General features: G+C 55.4%; 1 protein-coding gene across 5 annotated transcripts in view; it reads left to right on the top strand.

Moving 5' to 3' along the window:
* Window positions 1–21,362, top strand: part of CYRIA (CYFIP related Rac1 interactor A) — a 98,552-nt gene that overhangs the window by 37,715 nt on the left and 39,475 nt on the right. For all 5 annotated transcript variants that reach the window (XM_058288035.1, XM_071211885.1, XM_058288032.1 and 2 more), the window contains 2 exons: window positions 1,570–1,698; window positions 20,866–21,045. The gene's annotated coding sequence lies outside the window, so the exon portion shown is untranslated. The remainder of the gene's footprint in view (window positions 1–1,569; window positions 1,699–20,865; window positions 21,046–21,362) is intronic.

Here is a 21,362-nt window from a genome sequence, read left to right as displayed (position 1 = left end):
AGCGGCTGCTCCCCTCTTTCCCGAGCGTCCGGTGATGCGCTTGGCCCCCCAGCGCGGCTACGAGGTGAGAGCCGTGATCACCGTGGCGTCCTTCTTTGGAAATTCGGCTCCAGGGCTGGGCGCTGCAGGGCACCCACCCCGGGCCTCCGCCCACCCTCAGGCGTGCTCCCTGCTGGGAAGTGGAATTCGGGGCACAGCTTGCGGCTGCAGGGAACAAGCTGCTCGCCCCGTTGCATCACGACCTGGCTTCCCAAAAGGCAATCGGGTCAGAAATCACTTTCTCATCAGGCCAAGGGCCCGTCACAGTCGCTGTGTTCTCCCTAGCGTTTCCTTCCCACCACCCCCTCACTTCCTGCTTTGTTCTTCCTCTTTCCCCACCCCCGCCCCATCCCTCCAGCCCTTGCTGTGTGAGGACGGGAACAAAGCACAACCGTGGCTTCCTGAGGGCCCTCTCCCCGCTTGCCAGCCCGGGCAGCGGCAGCCCCTCTGGGGTGCGGGGGCGCCGCTGGCAGCTGTGGCCTCGAGAGTCCCTCTGGATGAGACTTTAATCAGGATGATTCTTCACAGCCTTACAACGATTTACAGTTTCCAAAGAACTTGCTTGTGCACTCACACACCGGAGAAATAAGACAACTCTCCTAGTGTTTGGGCCTGGTAATTACAGTCCAGTTTAGATGGGAGAAAAAAAAAGATTTTGGCACCAGGCGTGGGCTCTGCGCTGGCTCCCCTCGCCCCAGCGCTCTCTGCAGCTGGGCTCCCGGCTCCTTGGAGAGTGGGACCCCCTGGGGAATTTGTGGGGTCAGCCTAGGAAAGGGATGGAGGACATGCTCGTGGTGTGCCCAGCCGAGCCGTCCGCGGGGCCGGTACGCGCCCCCGTCTCCTTCTCTGTGGTCTGGTTTTCTGCACACGGCGTGGCCGTTGAAATGCACGGTAGCCAGAAAGATGACATCATAAGCGATGTCCCTGTAGGTGAGCCCCTGCCTCTGACTGCGGACTGTCCCCCTGGGACTGTGCCCCTGACAGCGGGACGGGGATGGACCCTGGCTGGGCGCAGGCAGGCCGGTCCCTCACAGCAGAGCCCACCCGTTTCCGTGTCATTCCAGGAGAAAACAGCAAGGGCCGTCGGGCCGCGTGTGGGAAGTGGTCTGTTATACTAATTCCTTTTTCCCAGGAGCAAACTGCAAAAAGGGAGTACATCAGCAGTCTGGAAAAGGGCCACCTCCCCTTTATAAGAAAATCTGGTTAAAAACAACTTCCCATTCAGGGTCGATGACCCCTTGTTTGAGAAGTCAGGGTGACCACGTGGCTGCTTTTCAAAACTGTCCCAAGGACAGAGTCAGCCCCAGGCGCTAATCTGGATTCCACGCCTGAACGGCCATGTTCTGGAAGGAGACTTTTCCCCTCTGAGCCTCAGTTTCCCCATAGACAAGGCTATCTCCTGGAGCCCTTGCCGCCCTGCTCCCCTAGGATTCTGTCACCCTCTCTACCCTCCATGAAACGTACGCTGTCACCAGAGGAGAACAGGAAATTGCCTCTCATAGTAACATGACTTGCCTTCCCCTTTACCAGATTATCACTGATCTGAAGACAGAGAGGCGGCGGGACTCTGATTTGGGGGTCTGGGCTTGCCAGAAGCTCCTCAGCAGTCGGTGCCATCGGCCGCGACTGGTGAACCTGAGGCTCAAGAGGTATCTCCAGGTAAGACACACCTGCCCTTGGTTAGCGCGCACGGCACAGCGGTGGCGCTTTGGGTGCGAGGTGTATGGTGTGCCAGCCTGTGGGGCCCTTGAAAGCATCAAGGACGGCGGGCACACCACCAAGTCACCGCGAGGCAATTCCTCCCAATACCACGCACGTGGAAAGAAGAAAAAGGCGTAATTAATCACTGTCACGCATTTGCACATAGCTATAATTTTGCAGCGTTTAAAGCCCCCGGTTCTACCGCTGCCTTCCAAGTGGGATCTGCTGCTATCTTAAGCTGTGGATGGGGCAGCCGAGAGCCACGTGCAGGGGCAGAGCAGCTGAGAGCCGTGGCTTCCTCGCCGTTCCGTGTCCTGCTTCGGGCTGCTGCTTCGGGCTGTTTTTCCCCTGCAGCGTCCATCCGAGATGAAGCCCACTCAGGGTTCCTTTGTGGCTCGCTGTCTGGCCCAGCTTTAGGGGAGCCCCATGGCGGTGGAATTGGGGTCTCGAGGCGGAGATGCCTGCCTGGCGTCGCACGTGCTAAAATATCCGAGAGACAAATTCGGCTCGCCAGGTCGTCACCCGAGAGCACGCTTGGTCCCCGAGATGCAGCTCACCGCACCCAGTGCCCTCCTCCCCCATCGCCAGCACGCTCGCTTCCATGTGAGCCAGGATGAGGCCACGTCCATGCGGGTCCTCCTGTGGCTCGGGCTGACGCGACCCCAGCCCCCTCTGGGGACTCAGGAGCTGGTGTGATCAGGCCCTGGACCCCAGTGTGCAGCGCGGCTCCTTTAGGCAGGCCGGGGGCGCCCCCATACCCCAAGATCTGGGTCGGGAAGGAGACTCGAGCCTGGAGAGCTGTCGTCTGGGGTCCTTGAGCTCTTCCCATCTGCATATCTTGAGTCCTCGACACCGTGCTGGCTTCTGGGGTACGTTGCATTCCCGACTCTCCAGGATCCTTTCCCCAGGCTCGTTGGTTGTGCGGGGTTTCCACTCTTGGGAGAAGAGGCTCATGCCTTGCTGCCTCCCTCTCTGGCTCTTGGTTTCTTTCCCCAGAGTGGTCTTGGAGCCGCCACGTAATTCAGAGGAAGAATAGCTTTTGGGGTGCGGCGACCTCGCCTCGCTGCCTGCCTCTGCTTCTCTGAGTGATGCAGGGTGGATCGTCTCGCATTCCCGAGCCTGTGTGTCCATCTGTAAGATGGGGCAGGAGCCCCTACGTTGCAGGCTTTGAGGACACCTGCAGCATAGTTCCTTGCACATGGAAATCCTCACCACACGTTAGCGCCTTTTCCCGCTCCGCCACGTGCAGAGAGCTGCTCCACCAGAGCTTTCGCTCCGCGTCGGGGTTCCCCGGGAGCCTCCTGCCTGCGGTCGCGGCACTTCCCGCTCCTGGCTGCCCACGCCCATCCAGATAGAGAGCGATGCTCCTGCCAGGCACTGGGCCCCAGAGCGCCTCTCCAGTCACCGCGCCCTCGCCTGGGCTCCGGCCCTCTGCGGCGGGGCCATCCAGAAGGTTTGCGCTGTCACGTACACCCCAAGGCCCCCAGCGGCCATCGTGGTCACTTGCCCAGCCCGTGAGGCAGTAGCGGAAAACAACCCCCCACACCAGCTCCAGCCCAGAGCATGGGCTCGTCTTGATGACGGGGTAGGTCGGCTTGGGGCTCCCGCCTCGCCCGTCGCATGGCAGTCGGGTGCCGAGCGCGTGCTCGTCCTTCTTCCCTGCCCGTTGGCTCTTTCGGGCATCGCTTCCTCCTGGGGCCAGGGGTGCTGGGAACAGGCCACGTCCCTTTTCTCATGGAACTAGCGTTCTAGCAGGTGGGGCAAATGGCCGCAGGAAACGGAACATCCGTACGCTACGTCGGGCAGCAGGGAGTGTGGCGGGGGAAATAAAACACGTAAAGACGTGAGTACAGCCAGCAAAGCCAGGGGGACGGGGTGCTGGGGACCTGGGCGGGGCATTTTATACCTGGAGAGGGAAGACCCCTGAGGAGGTGGTATCTGAGCAGCGCGGCAAGAGGGGATAGCGGCGCACCGGCCCCGGGAGGCAGCGCGCTTGGGCTCTTCGGAGCTGAATTCCAGGAGGCCTGAGGCTGGAGGGTGGAGGGAAAGTGGGAGGAGCAGCTCCAGACGCCACAGACCAGGCCGCGCGGGGCCTCGTGGGCCACGGGAGGTGGCTTCGACTCTGGCTGGCTGTCTTCTCCTGGGCTTCTTTGCCCTGACTTGCCTCTTCCCCCAAAGCATCTCGAAGACCCCACCCCTGGCGAGCCCCTAAATAGAAGAGTGGATGCTCTTGCGCAGTAGATGACTTAGTCGTTAGTTCAGAAAACCGGGTGTCCTTCGGGCACCCGCGGACCTGCGCTGGCTCCAGGCCGCTTGCGGGGAAATCGTGGGAATGTGTTTGGTTGGAGTCAGCAGTGGTCCCAGCCTTGTGCAGCCAGTCTGCTAGAGCGGAAGCTTCTGCAGGAGGCTTGGCGCTCGCGTGTCTGGCCATTCCGCGTGGAGGGCAGTCGGGTCGATGCTTCCGCCAGCGTCCGGGGGCCTGTTACGTGCCAGGGCCGCGGGGTGCACTGGGCAGAGCTAGTCCCAGGCTCAGCCTCTGCCTTCGCGTTGTTCTCGGTTTTTCTAGAGCTGGGACAACACGTGCTCATCAGTGTCTTGGAAGGAATGGGGTGCTGGGGAGCTTGAGGGGGCCCTCGCGGCAGAACCCAGAACCAGGCAGCTCGCCAAGGGCGGGTTAGGCAGGCCGAGAGCGGGGGCATGGGTAACTTCAGGAAGGGTGTTAGGAGGATTCAGCGAGGGAAAGAGGAGCAAGCGTGGGGGAGGCAGCTGTCCCTGCCGTAGCCGAGACGCCCGTGAGATGCTGGGCCCTGAGCCGGGTGAGCCGGGGCGCTCGCCAGCAGCAGGGGCGCTGGGCCGAGCACCGAGGACAGCTCAGAGCTCTCAGCAGCGTTCAAGCAAAGCCCGGGGACCTGGTGACATCTGGGCTCCCAGAGCGGGGGCCTCGTTCCACGCGATCCCCTGTCCTTTCCAACGCCCGCTTCACGCCTGCCCCTTTCCTGTTAGGAGAGTGTATTTTCCACCCGTGGAGAAGGTCAGCATAGCTCGGCTGGTCCCGAGGGTCATCGGAGGTGACTGGCCACGACGGTCCTTTCAGCCTCCACGGGCCGTGGTCATGGTGCACGAGTGACACGTTACTGGGAAACAGGTCACCCGCCTCGTTTCTGATGGCAGCACCCACGCTGTTCCAGCGGAGGTTGGGATTCGGGCTGTGCTCATTTTTTTCTAATCGGGAGTGGGCGGTAACGGACTTCTCGTACCTTGGTCTCCTTTTGCATCTTGAAACAGGAGCGTTTCCTTCAGAAACATACGTGTTCAGTGAACAGGCCACCCGGGGCCATCGTAGCCAGGCTCTGTGCCGGGCCTGGAGCATGAAGGAAAAGCAGGCCTGGGCAGTCCCTCCAGGGCATGGGAGAGAGACGGGAGTGGACAGTGGGACGAGACCTGCCCTGGGCCTGGGGGAGGGCGGTCCTCTCCACCCAGGGAAGTCAGGCAGGGCCTCCGAGAGAAGCCTCGTGGGCTGGGCACTGAAGGGTGAGTAGAATTTGGGAGCCAGGAGGAAGGAGGGGCACTCTGTAAAATGGCCTGGTGACGGAGGTGGGAAGAAGTAGCCGGAGTGAGCGTCATGCACAGATCCTGCCTCAGCGCTGCTCTTTAAACACCCATTAGCCGCCACCTCTTCATCCTCCCACCTTGTTCCCAAAAGTGACTGAAGAGCAGAAAATTGACTAATTGGAGGTGTTCTCTTCTGACCCCGTGGAGGTGTGAGTGAGCAGGAAAGGATGAGGGAGACCAAGAAAAGAAATGGAAGGAGGAGGAAGATTCCACATCTCCATCACGTAGAAACTCACGTGGCAACACAAGACCCCGGAGCCGCCAGCTGGTGAAATTCGGCTTTACAGCAAACAGGCTCTTTACCAGGAAAAAACAGAAGGGTCTTGAAAACTGTATCTGCCTTCTACCTTCCTTTTGAAAAAAGGAAATGTCTAAGTGTGTGTCAGTCTCTATGCACTGCCTAGAATTTATTCTAGAACAGGACACAGAACCCGGCGCAGGCTCTATCTCCCTCATCAGGTAGACCAGACCCGCTGCCCCCGTGCTCCCCGGGGGTGCCAGCATCCACGCACATCTGGTGCCTGGTGTTCCGAAGCCTACGATGGGGGACGTCAGCGCCCTTTTGCACGAGGTGGACGGGAGCTCCGAGCTCCGAGCGGCTTGTCCAAGGCCACAGCTCTGGGGTGGCGGGGGCGCAGGCTCGTTTCTAACCTCCCCCCCTCCACTGCACCTGCTTGTGTCACCCTCGCTGTAAGTACGTGGCGCCCCGGCGATTAAGCCGTCCCTGGCTGGGCGCTCCCTCGAGCTCCTCGGTGCAGAGCAGGGGCTTTCCCGTGGTGGAACCAGGATGCCCAGGTCCACACGTCCTCAAGGACCCAGCCGGGTCCAGCAACCTCTCTACATCTTGCCCTGGAAGTTTCTGCTTGCTCACTTCCAGGGATGGGATGCTCACCACCTTGCAAGGCAGCCCATTCTGGTCCAGACACTGGAGACTCTTCTCTACTGACAGAACCATTGCTGGACCTCACTTGCCGCGTTCGAGCCGGCGTACACGTCCCGTAAAGGGGACGTGAGCGGCCCCCTCGCATGCCTCTCCGCTCCTCCTGGAGCCAGTGCTCTCCCCGCGGCTGGTCGCTCCTGTGCCTCTCGCTGGGTGACCCATTCGTTCCTCCCGATAGGCCGGGCAGGGCAGGGCCCATCCCCGGTTCCTCCTCGCCCCATGGAAGGCCTCGGCGCACACCTTCCCGCAGCTTCTCTCCAAAACCGCTCTGCCCAGGGAGGAAGGGCATTTCATCTGGCAGCGCTGGCAGCTCTGCGGTGACGTTCAGGTGCTTTAAGAGCAAGATTCTAAGAGGAGGCGACGGGAGGGCAACGCGCAGACCTCTCTTCCCGGGCAGCACCTGTCTGCCCCGTTCCCGCCCCCCCACTCCTGCCCCTTACTCTGCCCCCGTTCCTGCCCCTTACTCTGGCCGTGCCTCTGGTTAGAATGCCCTCTCATCCCCTGCGGCCTGTTGTCGTCCTGCATGCTCTTTCAGTCCCATGTCAAAAGCCGCCTCTGCAAGGAAGCCCCCCTGATAGTCCAGCTGGAAAGAATGCCTTCCTTCCTCACACCCTGCCGTGCAGCCTCTCTGGGGCCCTTTTCCAGGTGGCAGGGATAAAAATAAATAAATGAATAAAAAGAGAGAGAATGACAGGGGCATCTGGCGTTAAGTGGGGCCCGAGTCCCCCTTTGACCCGGGAGACCGCCCATGCCCTCCCGTTACTCCTTCTGCCCGGTCAGTCTGGGGGTGTCCGGCTCGTCTCCAGACGCCCAGCCCCGAGGAGGGCCCTTGAGCCCTGCCGCTCGCCCGCGCTGGGCACAGGCCTCCCCGGCAGGGGTCCGGTGCGCTGGCTTCTTCGCGGCGTCCCCCCGGCCCTCTGCCTCGAGCACCCAGCAGCCGTCAGGTCCGGAGGGTAAGGGTCTCGGCCTGCGCCCTGTCCCACGCCGCGGGCGCCGAGTCCCCGTGTGGCCGCCCCTCGCCCAGGTCTTGTTCCCGCCGTCTCCCCTCGCTGCGGCTCCGGCCCTGCGCCCTCCCGGGGTGGGCCGGCCAGCACGCGGGGTCTGGCCGAGCCCGAAGGCCTTTCTGGGGGACTTGAAGCCTCCAGCCGGGGCCCCCCGCTCTGTGGAGTGGGCAGGCTTGCTCTGACCTCCGGGGGGGCGGGACTCCGCTTGCGCGCTTGGCTGTGGCCGCAGATGGGCTCTGCGGAACGGTTAGCCCGGAAGGTTCAGGAGCGTTTCCTCTACAGAGCCCAGCAGCCCGGCGGCGGTCCTGGGGGGACCCCGTCCCAGCGGCCGGCTCCTCTGCTGGCCGCTTTTCATGCTGGCACCCGGGGCTCAGGAGGCATCACCAAATGGGCACTAAATGCTCGGACCCACATCACGCCTCAGCCACTCACCGCTTTTAGACTGTTCAGCGGAGGGTCAGCACGACCCCGGAGCAGCCCTCCCCTACGGGGCAGTCCCAGTGCCCCGTCCCCAGGGCCCGCATGAGTCAAGTCACTGAGTTATCACAGCCGACCTTACAAGGGCACGGAGGCACAGAAACGCGAATCAACGTGCCCAGGCCACCCGGCTAGCGAGCGGCAGACGGTTCAAATCCAGCAGGCTGCCGGCCGAACCCACGAGCCTCGCCGCCCCCACGCGGAATTACACGGCGGCGATGATTTATTAGAGCGAACCTCCCCGGAGATCCACCGACACGCGCCCCCTTGCTACGTGGATTCCAACGCGGCATCAAATCGCCAGGCTCCTCGCTGCGGCCACTAAAGAAAACCGGGGCGTCAGCTCTCCTGCATCAAGGCACCAGGAGCCGCTCTGCGCCCGCCCTCGTCCCTGCCCTTGGCTGTCGGAGCAGCCGGAGCTGGAGGAGGCGGGAGGCGGGCGAGGTCCCGGCCAGGGGCCTTCAGAGGAGGGGGCGAGGGGTAGAGCGGTCATCATTCATAGAGGTCACGAAGGTCACAGAGACCCCCGGCCAGGCACAGCGACGGCATTGCTTGGTCACGGTTGTGTGCCTAGAAGTGCAAAACGCAAGCGAGGTGGCGCCTCCTCCCTCAGACCGGAGCACTGGGCTGGCACCCTTGGCCCTTGGCGTGCCCGTCCCACGCGCGTGGCCACTTCCTCCACATCCTCTCCCTCCGCCAGGCCTCCAGGGAGAGGATTCGGGCTCGGCCGCGCTCCTGGCCTCCCTGGAGTGGCTGGGGACCGCCCACGGCCACGCAGCATCCTCAGCCGTCCTGTCCCCACCGGGTGCACAGCCCCGGGATCATCAGGAGGCATCACGTACCCCTCCTCTGCCCAGCCCGGCATGGGGGAGCACGGGCCCCTGGAGGAAGACAGGGCGAGGGGGGCAGAGGCACCGACCGAGGTGCCCTTCCCAGCCGGAGCGGGTGGTCCCCTCCTCGGTGTGGGGAGAGTCCCAGGGTGGCCCTCTCGAGGCCACCAGGTCCCAGGTGCAGTCCTCGCTGCCTCTCCAGCTCTGGGGCGGGCGCAGGGGCGGGGCGCCCAGGGGTTGCCCGCAGAAGGGGCATCCGTGCGGGCCCCACAAAGCCTCGCTTGTTCTCCCTGACATTGGACCTCGCCCTCGGGACTTCCCTCCCCCGCCGGGGCAGAGTCTCACGCAGCCATTGCAGAGGGACCGCGGAGGGAGGAGCCGAGGGTGGGCTGGCCGTGGGGTCCCCGAGCCATATGCCGGGGTGGCGAGGTGGCGTCCCCTCCTGGTGCATGCCGCGGGGTGGCCCTGCATCATGAGCTCCCAGCGGGAGTCTGGCGGGAGCCGCTGGAGTGGGGCGGCGCGGGCTCCCTGGCCGGGAGAAGCCCCGGCGGGCCAGGGAGATTCATTGCTGCATATAATGGATCCATGGCTTTCTTGCTTTCTAAAAACCAAAAAGCAAGCATGGCATTTAACCACCTGGATTTTCTAAGAAATTGTTAGAGTTCTGCCTGGAAAACTTCAGAAAAGCCTTGTAAGCAGTGGCGAGGGGCCCGGAGGCCACGTGGCCTGCCTGGCTCCTGCGGATGCTGTTGGCAGGTGAGTGGTCGGAGGTGGGGGAGAGCGGGACCAGCGCTGAAAACCGGGCCGGCCAACGACGGCCAGAGGCCGAGGGTTGAGGTGCTGCGTGGAAAGCACTTGGCACTGGGGCGCCGGGCAGTCGGGGCTCAGTAAATGGCATCTGGCTACTGTTTTTGCTGTTTGTGCCGTGTGGGATCTATAATTGAACCTTCGAGCACAGAAAGCTCGTAATGAACTAGTATGGGAAACGGTCCAAACTCAGTGCCAATCCTCAGTCTACCGTTGCCCATGATATCCGGGATAAGAAGGGGATTCGCGTTGGCGCTTCAACCCTTCGTCCAGGCAGGGGTCTCCAGCCTGAATCTCCTGGGAGCGTCTGAAAAAGAGGCTGTGGTCAGTGGTCAGAGGTGAGCTTGAGACCCTGCATTTCCAACAAGCTCCCAGGTGGTGGCTGCTGTCGCCGTTGGTCCAGGGGCCACACTCTGAGGACGAAGATTCTGGAAAACGAAAAGGAAAACCAAAAAACTTCCTATTTCATGGGTGGAAAATAAATCAGTCATGGCACGTGCCTTGCAGGAGCTCATGAACGGGAGAGCGCACACCTGGTCACAGCCGGTGCCGTCAGTGCAGTGCCCTGAGATGGTTGCGCTGGCCGGCCCTGACTCAGTTTGCTTATCTGAAAGAGCAGAAGTAGGAACCACCACTGTGTGGAAGGATACTGAGGAGAGCTTGGCGCCAGGCCGGCCCTCAGGAAAAGGAAGCTGTGGAGACAGGTGCGGTCCCCTCCCAAAGCCACAAAGCTGCAGGTGGGGAGGTGAACCCGCCCCGCCATTCCCCCGCTCCACTGAGCATCAAAGGACCTTCGTTATTTTGTGCTGAGCTGGGTCCTCAGATGGTAGGAACTGAGGAGAAGGCATAGACTCAGTGCCTGAATGACAATTTGCTGCCTTTGAGTGGAATTTAAAAATAGCCTGAACACTACGTGATCCCCGCCTGGTGAGGGCTGCATGCTCTGCCAGGGATGTGGCCGAGCTTTCAAATTTAAGCTTGTCTGGTTTTGCAAACACCAGCCGGAGTCCGCCGGCCCGGGGTGAAGTTTAAATCAGAATAGTTTAAATTTAAATCACAGAGCAGGACTGGGCCGAGACAGGAGGCCAGAGATAAACTGTGTGAGTTTGTTTGTTTGGTCTAATTGTGGTCTTGGTTTATCAAACGCAGCAGATGTCCCACGGTGACGCTGCTCCTTTCTGTTGTGTATTTGGAAGTTTCCTGCCGGGGCATCCTCTGAACGCAGGGTGGTGCTTCGTTGTGCCTTGCCATCTATAAAAGCAAGGTTTGGGAGTAAAGACTCCTAATTAAGGCTCTCCACCTCCCCGAGTTTGCATTTCCAGAATATTTTCCAGCTGCAGGATAGAATTTTAAATGGGTATTTGGCCAAAGTGAGATTAATACACTCATTTTGATAAGCTTGTGATGGAATTGCCACCGTTCTTATTTATCTTATTTTTATTTTTACTCTTCACACTTTGCGGCTGTAGTCAAGTTGATTCATCCACAGGCAGATGTTTCCCTTGGTGGAAAACACGATTTAAGAAATTAGCGGAAGGGGCCAGGGAGGATGGTTGCTGAGCCAAATGGCTGTATCTATTCATTTTTCCTTCCCAAATGTCATGGCTCTATTTCTGGCAAACTGATCCAGCCTCATGTTTTTGAAATGACCTCGAAGCAAGAATGAAATGACTTACTACATTAAGTAAGCGTTCATTCCTCCAGCTGTGAGTGTCAACTCTTTCTGCAGCTGATGGGGCTTAATGCTGAGAAAATATGGGGGGCATTGAAATTGATCCCTCTGGGTGCCCATTTTACAAAGTTCTGCGTTTGTCCCAGCACCTGCCCTGCAGAAGCCTGGCATTTTTAATGTGAGAGGACAGTGCCCCCTAGTGGATCCAGTACTCAACTGCAAGCTCTTACACTTGCCGCTGGAAAAGCTCTCCGCTTTAACACAGATGTACGATTTTTAATTATACAGAGTTTCTGTTTGGGATGATGAAAATTTTTTGGTAATTGATAGAGGTGATGGTAGCACAATAAGGACTGTAAATGTCCTTAACAGCACTGAATTACATATAGAATGTGGCTTAAAGGGGGAAAGTTAGGTTGTATATATGTTACTTGAGTAAAAATTTAAAAAAAAAAGGACTGTTCAACACAAACAGGCCCACACGTCTTATTGAAGACCATTATCTTTTTAAAAACTGCTGTTTTTAAAGTGCTTAAAATTGTTTTTGAAGCAATTAGTAAAAAGTGGAGAGAAAAAAAGAGAGAAAAGAAACCAGAAGTACAGGCATATAGTTTATTAAAGGATGCTATTCCTTCCACAGAGAATTGCCTAAGTAATGTTGGCATTTTTATGCCTTGGAATACTATGCAGCTATTAAAAAGAATGAAGATATTCTTCATATGCATCTATAGTATGTACGATTGTCAAAACTTGTCACAGGTAAAACAAAATTCAGAATGCTATATATAAATGATTTTATTAGCTTTAAAAAAGCATACATGTATTTATACGTGTGTGTGCATTTGATCTTATTTGCAAAAATATTTCTGGATGCACACACAAGAACATCCAAAGAGTGCCTGCCTATCGGTGGGATTGGGATGGTTGGGGAAGAGAACTAGAAAGAGATTTTCACGATGAGCCCTTTTGTAGCTTTTCAACTTTTAACTATGTGAATATGTTACCAGTTCCAAATGATATAAAATTTTAATTCAACACATCCTAGTTCATAACAGTGAAACTAAAATCTTCAAAATAGTATAGAAGCCCTCATGCTAAAACGATCACTTTATTTTTGTGATTCAAGGGGAAAAGCAGCCGTGGCTCTGATCGCATTTCAGTGAAAGTAAAATATAATCTAGAAACAAAACCTAATTTAAGGATTAATGGAAAGGTTTCTCAGCCTGTAACTGGTATTAGATGTTACTCTGTGTGACTAAGAGAAACATCTAGAATGTGCATCCTGAAGGCTACGGTGAGAGCTCGGCTGTACAGCAATCAAGCAGGGAGAATACGGGCTCTGGGACCAGAGCGACCAAGACGTGCCCGTTTGCTGCTGCTGGAACTTGCGTGAATCGTAAGCTCCTCAAGCTTCAGTTTTGCTGTTTCTATGGAGAAAACATTGCCCACTTTTGAGAGCTTTTGTGGACATTAGCTGAGACCGTCTGTGCACAGAGCTCAGCTGCACTGAGCGGCGTGGACCCTGCGGAATGGCCGCTGGCCACCCGTGGTTGTTTCACGGCGTGAGCCCCGTGGACGGCTTCCGTTCAGTGGCCACCTGCTCGTGGAGGTCGTAGTTGGAGGGCAGTGTAGAAGCCAGGGGTGGCAGCAGGGTGCTCCCGGTCTCTTCTGGACCTCAGCTTCCAGGTCAGCGAAGATGACCGGGTAGTGAATTGTCCCGGCCGGTGGCCGAGCCCCTGCGGCCGGGCCCCACAGTGGCAGGGGCAGTGCCGCTTCTGAAGAGGGCGAGGCGCTGTGCCTTCAGCCTTCCCGCCGGGCGGCAATCTTGTGACAGGGGCGTCCACAGCACGCAGGTCCACTCCGCCTGGCGCAGGCCCGTGCCTGACTCGGGCCTCTCCCGCGTGGTCTCCTGAGCTGGTCTGGAGCCCCTGCCCACCCAACTTCCCCGCCGCCCGCCTATGTGCGTCTCTGAACACGGCTCCCTGGATCTCATCCCGGCCCTCAAATCCAGCCCCGCCTGTTGTCGGATGTTAAATTGTGCATCCCTGAGGCAGTGTTTTGCTTTTCTGGCTGACTCAAGTTTTCTTTCTTTCTTTCTTTTCTTTTTTTTTTGTTACATTTAAAAAATATGAGGACCCCATATAGCCCCCACCCCCCTCACCCCACTCCTCCCACATCCACAACCACATTCATGGCATTTGGTGAATACATTTTGGAGCACTGCTGCACCGCATGGATTATAGTTTACATTGTAGTTTATACTCTCCCCCAGTCCACCCAGTGGGCCTTGGCAGGACATACAATGTCCAGCATCTGTCTCTGCAGCACCACCCAGGACAGCTCCAAGTCCCAAAATTTCCCCCACATCAAGGTTTCTTTAAACTTTCGAGTGTGGGATCCCGATCTGCTTCTTCATGTGCCCCAAGCAGTCCTCCTTATCTACCTGGATGTGAAGGTAGAAAAGCGGCCGTTCCTCCTCACTCCCTTTGCCTTTTTAGCCTCCCTTCTTTTCTTCTTCCTTCCCTCCCTCTCTCCCGGCAGCTCTCCCTTTCTTCACTGGGTGGACTGGGGGAGAGTATAAACTACAATGTAAACTATAATCCATGCACGCACCGTCACTCCAAAGAGACTTGTTACTCAGCAGAGAGATTGGGACCAGCCTTTATGGCCCCGAATACCAGGTTAAACATTTCACCCACTGGTTTTCGACAACCCACTCGGAAGGCAATTCTGTCCAAACAGGCCTGCCTTCTCCCCAGGGAGCGAGCCCCATCGCAGACCTGCCTGCGTGGAGGCCGGCTCAGGAGGCAGCCGCCGTCCAGCAGGCCAGTCGAGGCCGGCTCAGGAGGCAGCCACCGTCCAGCAGGCCAGTCGAGGCCGGCTCAGGAGGCAGCCGCCGTCCAGCAGGCCGGTCAAGGCCGGCTCAGGAGGCACCCGCCGTCCAGCAGGCCGGTCGAGGCCGGCTCAGGAGGCAGCCGCCGTCCAGCAGGCCGGTCGAGGCCGGCTCAGGAGGCACCCGCCGTCCAGCAGGCCGGTCGAGGCCGGCTCAGGAGGCAGCCGCCGTCCAGCAGGCCGGTCGAGGCCAGCTCAGGAGGCAGCCGCCGTCCAGCAGGCCAGTCGAGGCCGGCTCAGGAGGCAGCTGCCGTCCAGCACACCGCAACGCTCATTTCAGCCGCTTTTCCCAGCCTGGATGTTGGAAGATGGCTTTCCCCTCTCACTTGGCATCCAAGCCAGGGATTCCATTTTAAAACTTGGGGGTTTTTTGCAGTGAAGGTTACTTTGAGATCAAGATGAGTGTCCTTGCCTGTGGACAGAGGGCAGGGACACTCCCATCTCCGGGGACCGCAGAGCCAGATTTCCAGCTCTTGGGGCCTTCTCGATGCTTGAGATTGAGCGGAGCGCACCGACCTTGCTTGGCCTCGAATTCTTGCAGTTCTCAGCATGTGAAATGGCTTTCGTTGGTCTGGTTCTGAGCATACATCCTTTTGACGTCCCACTCCCCCAAAACAAATTTGACCTAGGAACTCATTCGCCCACCGCCCTGGCGTGGGATGCAAAGCCGCCTCGGGTACGCGGGCGCTTAAGAGAGTGCGGCATTGGAAAATCTAGACTTACAAATCAGGCCGGTTCGTGGCGCTGGACTGTTTGAATTTTTGGGGGGTGATGGCTGCACAGAAGGACTCCTTTCAACAGTACAGTTCCTCTCTTCGCCATGAACCATTAGGTCGTAGTTCATCACCCGAGAGAGAATGGTGGCAGTCAAGAAACGTGGCGCGCAAACGTGCAGCGCAGCTGCCCCCAGGATGAAAGCCAGCCAGCCGGGCGCAAGCCTGCTCTAGTTTTTTTAAGTTATATTGTGAGATCACCTAAACGGAAGAGACTGAAGGAACCAGCATTCATTTTCCTATGTCAGGGCGGGAGCGGTGGGAGGAGAGAGGGAGGCGAAGCTGCCGACAGAGGTGATAAGGAAAGATGCAGGAGGGGACGGGTGTGGCGGAGGGAAAGTTAGCTGAGAGGGGTGGGCAGGTAGGGCTTGGGGAGAGGCTGGCTCCAAGGAGGGCAGTGGGTGGCGAAGTCCCAGGTGCCATGGGGGTTTCTGGCGGATCCAGTGGGATGGATGCTGAGCTGGGGGCCTCCCACTGAATTAGGAGGAGGACGCTCGGGTCCTCCCAAAATGCTCTGCTAATGGAAAATTAGGTTAGATTGATGGGCGGGGGGCTGAGGAGGGAGGTCTGGTTTGGGGCTAGACAAGTTGTCTGCTTCTGGGCTAAAATAGGTGTCAGGGGGGAGAAAGGGGCAAGCACCCAGGGCTGGGGACCAGCATATAAAGGTCAGAGAAAGGCGACTCTAAGGAGGACCCTCTGGGAGGCGGGAGAGGAGCACGGAGCAGGGGTGCTCGGGCACCAGAGGGAGCAGGGTTTGGGGAGAAGGGCACCTGCAAACCTCAGACGCCGGGAGCGGAGCTGCTCGTTTAGGGCCTGGGTGGGAATTCTGGAGAAGGTTTGTGAGCCGGGGAACTGTCTGCACGTGACATCACTGATTGAGCTCCAAATTTAGGGGACTTCTTGGGGCTCCCTTTCATTTCTTCAACTGTGTCATTGAGCCCATCGGAAGCGGCTGAAATAAACCACCTTTTTTATCGCAGGCGAAAGGCCTTTCTGGGGTGTCTCGTAGGTCCCCGGGGCTGCCTGCTCGTGGGGGGCCGCTTTCCCTCTGAAGGTGGGGGGCTCTGCCCTGGGCCCAGGCTGCCAGCCCCTCTTGCAAGTCAGGGGCGCACTTCTGGAGCAGTGTCCTCCCCACTGTGTTCTTGATTTCACAAGTGAGAGGGAACAAATTCACTAGTGACTTCCGAACTGGGGCCGGGGACGGAGACCCAAAGCTCTGCTTGCTTCCACACTCACTAGCGTTTGAAATCGGGGGACGCGTTGGCTAGCTCCCCCTCTAAGAGCATCTACATTTGCCCTCACTTCTGGGAGACTTTTGCTGCTGTAGTATTGATGTGTTTGGGAAAATCTGCTGAGAAGAGGTACTCGTCTGTTGAGAGAACTGGACCCGGATGTGGAAAGGGCTCTTCTAAGCCTGTACCTCATCGTTCGATTCCACCGTGGCCTCTGGTTATACGTTTTTACGGGAAATCCCGTGGATTGCCTTAAAACTGGACTCAAGCAACTTGTATTCCCTGGGGGGTGCCGAGCCCTTCCGAGGGACACCGTGCTATTGATGATCGATGAAAACCTTCCAGGCATTTTCCCATTTGAGTGCCATTCCTCGTGGTGTTAACACATTTCAAAAACACATTTTGGCCATTAACTCACTTTTATTGTCAGATGGAAGTGCTTGATAGACTCGCTCCACTTCGGTTTTCCTCCTTCTTCGTGGGATAAAATCTTCGGTTGGGGTCTTGGCAACCGGCAATAGAGCAGAAAAGCTCATGACTTCCTTAGCCGCAGCGGCAGCTGGGGAGGGACTGGCCATGCAGCCCCGCTCCCCGAAGGGGCTCCCCAAAGTTAGCAAGCCCAGGCTCTGGGATTCATAGGCAGAGCTGCTTCACCCTGCCAGGGCTTCCTCTCTCACCGCCAGCAAAACAGTGGCTTGCATCATTTCAGAGACATATCTTGACTTTCTTGGGAAGTCGTCTCTAGAGCCAGCTGTTTTGTATCTGAGATATTATGGGCTGATAGTTCATTGGAATTTAGTGGTGTGTTTTGTTAAGACATCAAAAGCTGTAATACAGAGTACCCAAGCAGGCTGGATGCCAGGCAAGGGCCTCCTGCGGGCACCAGCAGAGCGTGCCTCTGCACACCTCGGAGCTGGCCTGGGCCTGGGCCACCCCCGGGCCAGCTGCCTGGTGGCAGCTGAGGAGCAGGTGCAACAGAGGCTTTGCAGGGGTGTGGCAGAGAGCAGCTGCCCTCCGGCTCCTCTCCTGAGTTCCCATTTCTGCACCTAGCTGATCAGGTTAACAGACAGATGGTCATAATGGCCCTCCTCAGATCACAGCCAGCCTCCAGAGGTCTCCAAAACCCAGAGCTGCCTTCCTTCCTCCACTCTACGAGGGAATCTTGGGGCACCCTTGCAGTTAGCCAGTCAGAATTGAAGTAAAACCAAGGGAGGCCCGAAGCCGAGGGCACTGGCCCAAGAGGACAGACCCGTGCCCCATTGTGGCGCTGCTCCAAGCTCAGGCCAGGCGTGACCAGGTTGAGAGTTCCTAGACTTTTGGATTCCATAAACCAGTAAAATTCTGAAATGAACTTGGAGAGAGAGGAGGCAACAACCACCATCATTTTTAAAAAATAAGTACAAACAGGCCCGTTGGAATAACTTTCTGAAGGCTCGTGACATGGGCTGTTTTCCTCGTTTTGCCTCGGTCTGCCTGAAGCCTGGGAACCCAGGACAGCCCCGGCTCAGGGCTTTCTTTTCCAGCACTTACTACGTGCCAGACCTTGTGGTAAATGCTGGGAATATAATGAGGTGGAAAAACAGCCCTGCCCAAGAAAACCTGACATTCAGCGAGCTCCCTTCAGCGTCTAATTTTGGTACTCTCCGAATTGGGTAACTCAGCCTGCTAGGTGGAGCGAGAGAAGCAGCTCTCTCCAGGGAGTGGGTTGTGTTTTGCTTGGGGTGGAGTGGAAGAGCAGGGAGGAGTCGAGGCTTCCATCAAAAGTACCTGATTTCCAAACCAGGGCTTGGCAGGGAATTCCGGGGGGCAGTTGCCAAGAGCCAGCACTTAGAGATCGGATGGAATTAGAGCCCACTTCCTGCCTATAGCTTGTGAGCTCAAGCAAGTTTCTAAATCTCTCTAAGATGATTTATTTTTCTCCAGAATCAGGATAAGCACAGTTCCCACCTCATGTGGTTGCTCTGAACATTAAAATATGACAGTACATGAAGAGCTCTCATCACCGTGCCTTCCATATCATTAAAAAAGGAGGCCGTCACTCTAACTTGAAGCAGAAGAAGCTACCTGTGCTTCCGAAACAGTCAAGAGCCACGTCCTTTAGAGAACTGCAGGTGGTTCACACGACTAGAGCGTGGGGCCTGAAGCCAGAGGCCGGCTTTCTCCCCACGTGGGTGGATTTTATCCTGCAGACACTGGGTGGGAGCCGTGGAAGCGAATTAAGCAAGGCAGTGGCCTAACCTGCTCTCTGCTCGCAAGCATGGCTCTGCCAGTGTATGGAAATGAGTGGCAGGGGGACAAGACTGGACTCAGGAAGACCAATTGTGGAAGGTCTGAATTAGGCTAATAAGGGTAGGGGTGGAGGGAATTGTGCCACTGTCCTTGTTGGTTGGCAGCGAGCCTTCAGACTCCAGCAGACCCTGGCAATACCTGGTACGTGGAGCCAAGTCTTCTGTTGATGACAGTGTGCTGTCCCTTACACTTTTATATCTTGGAAAATGGATTTGATGTCCCATTTGTTCTTTGTACTAGTTCCTAGAGCATGAGATTGAGAGGCAGGACATCTCCATTTCTAGATCCTTCTTTGCCCCTAATGAGCTGTGGATTCTTGGGCAAGTCATTCTTTATAAAATAGGAGGTTTGACACGATGATCCCAGTTCTAATGGAGCATATTCTGACGAAATTTGGGAATAGAGTGGGATACTGATCAGGAAGCCTGCGATTCTTCTGGAAGACCTTGGGAAGAACACTTATTATACCTGGTCACAGAGTTCCGATTGTAAAAGGGGGGCAATATCACCTGCCCTACTTTTGACACAACCTCATGCTGAGGATAAAAACAACCAGACATGGCTTTGGCGAAGATGTGATGCTATGTAAATATAAACAATTGCATATTCATGATCCATCTGTGGTTTTTATGTTACCTGTGTTGTGTTGCCAAAAAATATTTGGACCCTCTAGGACATCTTCATCTCCAGAATACTGTTATTAGACAGAGAATCTGAGTCTTTGATTCGGTCAAGTCTTTGCATGAGGGGCACTAAAATATTATAGCCTGTGGAAGGTATTGGCTCATGCAAAGTGCTTACAAAACCCATCCCTTCTGTTACAGGCATTGAGTAGTCATCAACTGAGACCATAAGAAATAGTCTATAATATAAACCCTTGTAGAAGGTTCTGTCCCTTACTAATATAAGGAAGTATTGGCTTAGCAATTCTCCTTTGGAATGGTCATGGCTGAAAACAAAATATTCTAAGCACCTGCTCACGAATCATGAAAATTAAGAATTGAAATTTTGGTATACACAGGCCAAGGGCACCAGATACATTGCCCTGTGCCCTGGGCCTCAGTCCTTTGTTCAGTTTTCTTTGTAGGAAACAGATAAATTTCCTTATAAGGTACAACCGTATCCTTTTTTAAAAACAAGCCCTGGTTGATATTATTTGGTTTTACACTCTGGGAATAGAGCTAATGTGATCATTTAAATGTTTTCTTCCAACAAAAACAGTGTTTTAAAGAAGAAAATACATACACAGATATATAATATATAGACTTTTTAAAAAATCCCTTCCTTCTTTTTTTGTAACTGGAAATATTACTGAAGAACTGTTTCCAGAGGAATATTTTTTTGAGAGAGTCACTGTTTTCCCCTTAGCTGGCCTTCCAGCCAATTCCCATGGAAATGGTTTTGAGCCCAGAGCCAAGAAAGTGGTCATGTAAAATATCATGTGTGTATCCAAAATTGGCACCCATGTAGATGCTTTTCTCCCTTGGGCAGGGACTTAGGAGCAGACTTTATATGCACCACTAGCACACCTAAAGTGATTTGAGAAACACTACTTAGGAGAAAAATGGAAAGGACCCATTTCAAATTGGCATTGCAGTAAATGGAGCCTGAGGAACCAGCCTTGTGTTTGGAGAAGACTTTTGTGCTCCCACTTGTCCCCAAGTTGCAGGGCTCCTCTTGGCCAGCTTCGATGCCCAGGTCTTCTTGGCTTCTCCTATGAAGCCTGCTCTTCCTGCAGCCTTCACCCCATGTGTTTTTCCACTCGTCCCCGAGTCTGAGGCCCTGCCTGGCCATTCAGGCCACGGAGCAGCACAGGTGTAGAGCAGGCCCCTTGCGATGAACAGAAGCTGTGGAACCTTCCTCAGAAAGACACGCACACGTGTACAGGACGCTACATGTGCCTTCAGACTCGTGGACTCTCGGGAGCCCAAACAAGGACCTCCCAGGAGTCTGGAGCCCCACTTCTCCTCCTGCGGGGAAAGGAGCACAGCCTTTGGATTTAAAGAATGTCAGAGTCAGGTGTGACCCTGTCCCTTATGAGTTTGTGATCTTGGGAACATTGTTCAACCATTTGGAGCCTCTTTTTCTTCAAATCAAGGTGAAGCCCCCTGAGAGGTTGTAGCTACCTGAAGGGTAGCTGAAAGGTTTGAAAGAAATAAAGTGCGTAAAAGCTGCAGATACAGCACCAGGCACCAGGCCCTCCGTGGCCGTGCAAAAATGTCAATGTTCTTGCCTCATAATAATTATTATTATTTCTATAATCCCTGTTTGGTACTATTATTTTCACATCCAACTGACATTTTTGAGCACTTACCATTTATCAAAACTGTTGCCTGCTTTCAGGTAGATTATACTCTTAAATTATTCCATTTATATTTGTCTGATCTCTCTAAGAAAAATATGTCTCTCAGGAGCCCGGAGGCCGAGGTCCATCTTTTAGAAGTGCCTTTGGCGTCCTCACCTCTGTAATGGTTGGTTAATTGTTAAAAGAGTGACTTTTAAATAGAAAACCAGAAGGAGCAGAAAGCTGCTGCCCAACTGACCTCAGATCGCCTTTTCCATTTGCTAAGAGGTGCTGTTTCCTTTTTTTTTAATAGGTTTTGGTCACAAGAGATCCAGCGTTCAAGAAGGCACCCACTCACCCCTGCATCGGGTGTCCTGGGGCCGGACTGGGCAGTGATTTCACGCACGTCGTCTTCTTCAGATCGCTGGTGGACATATGTGACACCCCTCTGTCCTTTGGCATTGCGTTCCTTTGCATCGAGGTGTTCCATTAGGTAGGGTTTCTCTTCATTTGATATTGGGGCTTTCCTTGGAATTAATGCTCTGTTTATGAAATGTGGTAAACATGGATGCACTTATTGTTTAAAAGTTGCAGCTTGATTGATTTTTCAAGCATTTGATAAGAGAATCCTCACTATTCATCATTTTAAAGCATTTGTTTATGCTTAGAATTTTTGCTTGAGAAAACCGAGACTTAGTGTGTACAGAGGCATCTGAAGACCCAAGTCTTTAATCTTTAGGTGATAGATAATCATCTAATTATTACCAACCTACCTACATAAAATTCTTTTGAAAGGATAGCTTTCTTTAG

The sequence above is a fragment of the Dasypus novemcinctus genome, chromosome 25 (genome assembly GCF_030445035.2).
Source record: "Dasypus novemcinctus isolate mDasNov1 chromosome 25, mDasNov1.1.hap2, whole genome shotgun sequence".
In the NCBI taxonomy this organism is placed as follows: Eukaryota; Metazoa; Chordata; class Mammalia; order Cingulata; family Dasypodidae; genus Dasypus; species Dasypus novemcinctus.
This window is presented reverse-complemented; position numbering and strand designations above follow the sequence as displayed.